The sequence below is a fragment of the Helianthus annuus genome, chromosome 6 (genome assembly GCF_002127325.2).
Source record: "Helianthus annuus cultivar XRQ/B chromosome 6, HanXRQr2.0-SUNRISE, whole genome shotgun sequence".
Taxonomy (NCBI): Eukaryota; Viridiplantae; Streptophyta; class Magnoliopsida; order Asterales; family Asteraceae; genus Helianthus; species Helianthus annuus.
The window spans coordinates 45219997-45224788 of NC_035438.2; the positions used below are offsets into that span (position 1 = coordinate 45219997).

General features: G+C 36.4%; 1 pseudogene; it reads right to left on the reverse strand.

Annotated features, from left to right (window-relative positions):
- Positions 1-269: 269 nt before the first annotated feature.
- Positions 270-1864, reverse strand: LOC110865400 (annotated as a pseudogene).
- Between the last annotated feature and the right edge of the window lie 2928 nt (positions 1865-4792).

Here is a 4792-nt window from a genome sequence, read left to right on the forward strand (position 1 = left end):
TTTGGTGTGTGACTAATAGTTCGGAGGCTTTCAAGGATGTACATAAGCAATCGACTATGTTTGTTCTTTTTACACACACACACCCCTATATATACCTTAACCACTATTTTTATCTCTAGAAACCAATATCGACTTCTATTTTCGTGAAATTTCGGTTTGTCTGTCCCAGTCAGGTGTATTTCAAATATTCAGAAAGTTATATAGATGGACCATCGTGGTATCAATGAATTATAGCTTCTGCTCGGAATGCCGCAAATAAAGAAGACTGGTAATTTGAAAAGAGATCCTGCGTTGATTCATAAACAAAAGAGAATCTTGCTACGACATAATGAAAAATAAAACATAGAATAGGTCACATAGAAACATACTACAAGACACACTCAGCATCTACGAGCTGCTTATTGAGACATCGATAGATGTCATACACTGATACACGGATACTTCAACATCATAATCACGAATTTATACTATTCCGCCTTACCAAACCGCCACTTGTAGTAAGCAACAAGGCTTTCTCTTGGAGGCAAGCTATCCTTGACAACCTGACAGTTAAGATAGCTATCACACCACTCTTTTAATTTCGGGAACTTTTCTTTGGTCACTATCTTGATTCTAATGCTTCTTCAGCTGCTCCAACCCAAAAGGCCATGTAACATGCACAAATATCAACCAGCCCAATGTTGTCACCACCAAAAAACTTCTTTCCTTTCACATTCAGTTCATTTTCTAGAAATTGCAGTGGTTCAGTAGCTTCTGCTACAGCTTGCACATTTCCATAGCTGTTGTATATTGCTGGAATGCACTGAATATACCATATATAATTAATATGTCAAAAAAAAAAGTCCATTTTTAACAAAAAAAAAAAGTTTGTAATATGATTTCTAGTCAATCTTTAAACAGCTTTGGCTTCTTCTAGGTGATCCGCTAGTTCAAGTGGCAGATCTTGTACGTTTCTTAACAGGTGGTGATGAGTTGGCAGAGTTCAAATCCACTAACTGAACTCTACTAACTCAACACGAAGTCTGCCTAGATCTGCTATTTGGACTAGTAGATCACGTGGAAGCCAAACATGTTTCAATAATTGACTAGAAACCACTTGAACCAAAATAAAAGTCATAAAGTTGCTCAAATAATTACCTTAGGCCATGTGTAGTCATAAAGCCCTTGTGGGGCGTTATGTGACACGTGTCGTGCCACGTCATACGGGGGCTTTATATCACTAGAGTCCGTAGTCATAAAGCCCCTACCCATCATTACCTAATTATTAATTTTCAATTTTATTAATTAATTATTAAAACCCTTAATAATTTTTGATTGGTCAAACAATTAAATCATTCTCACATCACGCCGCGAAAAGGATAGCGCCGCCCCCCATTTTCACCCCCATAGCGCCGCCCGTCGCGGTGTGCGGGGCGCTATGGGGCGCTATAACCCAAAAAAAGCCCTTGTTCGCGCTCCACTACATATGCTCTTATCATCAATGAACTTGGCCCAAAACCGAGCCTGAGCCTTTTCGTAAGCGTCGTCCTGAGGCAAAATTGGGACCTCTTTCCAGACATCATCGATGTACTCGATGATGACAAGAGACTCGGCAATGGGTTTCCGTTGTGTACAAGCACGGGTATCTTTTTGTGAACAGGATTGTATTTAAGAAGGTCTTGACTCTTGTTGCTCAGATCTTCTTGGATGAATTTGTACTTGATTCCCTTGAGTTTCAAAGCAGTTTCCACTCTGCAACCGAATGGACTTCCTGGAAAGCCGTACAACTTAACTTCATCCGTCATTTTTCGATGACCATAAATATACTAGTGCTGCTTTAAAAACGTTTATGATATGCAGAATAGTTGTACTCTATGTTGGAATTTGGAATTCACAACCTCAAGATATGAATGGTGTCGGCGTATTCAATTAGATAAAATATATAAAAATTAAAAAAACCAAAAAAACCAAAAAAACCAAAAAATCCAAAAAAAAAAGTTTTTTTGATTTTTAATTTTTTTCTAATTTTATTGATTTTTTTAATTTTTTAACTTTTTGTTATAAACAAGATATTTTAGGCCCAATCCATTGCTTATGGGCTTTAGGGTTTATAGTTTTGTTTATCTATATATTGTAATGTTGAATAAAATAAAATATGAGAATTCAGTTTATCTCTTTTCTCTTTAGTTTTTATCACATTATCAGCACGATGGATGCAAACAACATTTTTTATCACGTTATCTCTTTTCTCTTTTCTCTTAAAAAAAAAAAAAAAAAAAAAAACCTTCTACGATGGATGCAAACAACATTTTTTTTGTTCAAGTATTTTCAAATTGGATTTTTAATTTGATTCTTTGGATCACAAGAAATAGGTTTTTCTTGTTTGGACTTTAGAACAACATAGGATTTCCCTTTAATTTGTACTTACGGAATCATATTTTAGAATCAAAACCAAATTCAAAGTATCGAATGGAAAATCAAAGAACATTTTTTTTTCTTTCCTCTTGTGCGAACCCCTATGATGTTGGCTAAACAATTATTTTTGTCCAATATGATATTCCCACTGGTGTTCGAAGAGAATTATAATAGCAATCCTCCTCCACTGCCTTTGATGTTTTTCGAAAATAATGGGGGATCTCTTTTTTTTTTTTTTTTTTCTTTTGCTGCCTTCTGCCGCCAATATTGTTCTTTCTCAACACAATTGGGACCTCCTAATAATATTTATGGATCTCTACCTTGAATTCGTCCACCATCTCTGCCAATATAATGGGCTTGGCCCCAAAAAAAAAAATATTGTGTCATCGAAACAATATCTGGCGTGCATCCAAGGAGTCCACGTTTATTTATTTATTTTTTATTTATTAAGATCGATGGGCTCATAATTCTTTGGCAGCCCACTTTCAATTTTGTCCAACAACTTTCGATTGATCATCTTTAGCGGGAGGTTATTCGGGTAGATTAAGATATTTAGCCATCGTCATAGTCGAAACAACATTTGATGATTCTAGAGATTCGATACCTAGGCAGTCTTTTCCCCAAGTGAAGCAATATATATAAAGATATTTTTAAATATCACACAATTTATATTTACAATACGAAATTATACAAGAGTTTCTAAATGCCTACTCTATTATTAAAACGGCGTAAAGTATAGAACCTGCAGTTCTACCTATAGAGAACCTGAAGTTCTCCTATAATTTATATTGCGGCTCAATTTTAAATCCTTGATTTTTTCATTTGTGGATAAAACGTCGAATTTATCAAAGCTCGAATTCACCGCACTTGAGATCTCGAGTAACAACTATCTCCCATGGACTCTTAATGCTAAAATTCATTTGACAGCAAATAATTTGGGGGAGACAATTATTGATGATAATCAAACTTCACCTCAAGATAAAGCGAAAGTTATGATATTTTTCCGCCATCATCTTCACGAAGATCTAAAGCGGAAATATCTAACTGTTGAGGACCCCCTTGAATTATGGACAAACATCAAAGAACGTTTTGACCACCAAAAGTTGGTCTTACTTCCCAAAGCCCGCTATGAATGGCTTCATTTAGTCAGTGAGTATAATTCTGCCTTATTCCGCATTATCTCTGAGTTAAAATTATGTGGTGAAAAAAAATATAACCGATGAAGACATACTTGAAAAAAAATTTCTCAACGTTCCATGCCTCAACATGCTCCTGTCGCAACAATACCGGGAACGTAAATTTACTAAATATTCTGAATTGATATCATGTCTTCTGGTCGCGGAGCAAAACAACAAGCTCCTACTACAAAACTATCAATCGCGACCCGCCGATGCAAGCCCATTCCCTGAAGTGAATGTGGCCAATTCTCAAAGCGGACGAGGTAGAAGTAGAGGCCGCAGCCCCAACAGAGATCGTGATCGTGGTCGAGGACGGGGATATACATGGCATCGAGAGTCCCAGAACACTAAAAATAGCGGTGGTGAATCAAGTCGACACAATACAGGGCGACTTTCGAAAGGGAAAAGTAGCGGGAACCAAAGCAACATTTGTTATAAATGTGGGATGTCAAATCATTGGTCCCGCACATGTCGCACCCCTAAACACCTTGTTGAGGCATATCAACGCATGATGAAAGAAAAAGGAAAGAATGATGAAACTAATCCGATTGAGGATGCACCTTCAGCCACAATATCAGACGTTCATTTGGATGCATGTGATTTCATTGAAAATAAATATGCATGCTAGCTCTAGTACAGCTATTATTGGTGATGAATGTCTGGTAGATAGCGGTAGTACTAATACTATTCTCAAAGATATGAAATTTTTCTCTGAGTTGTCTCCGGCAGAGACACCGATTAGTACTATATCTGGTGTCAGTAACCTTATCGAAGGCTCCGGCAGAACACACATAACATTATCTTCCGGTACCAAATTAACTATTGATAATGCATTATATTCTAGTAAATCCAGAAGAAATTTACTTAGCTTTAAAGATATTCGAAAAAACGGTTACCACCTAAAAACAATATCTGAAAATAATATTGAATATCTTCAAATTACTTCAAACAAAAATGGCAAAGAAACAATTGTTGAACAATTAGAAGTCTTATCCTCCGGGTTATATTGTACTAATATCAATCCTATCGAATCATACATGATGAGTAACCAAAAGCTGTTAGATAAAGACACATTCAATATATGGCATGACCGTCTAGGTCACCCTGGTAGCATAATGATGAGACGAATAATTAAAAGTGCAACCGGGCACCCTCTCAAAAACTTAAAAGTTTTGCTACCACAAGACTTATCATGTACAGCATGCTCTCTGGGCAAACTT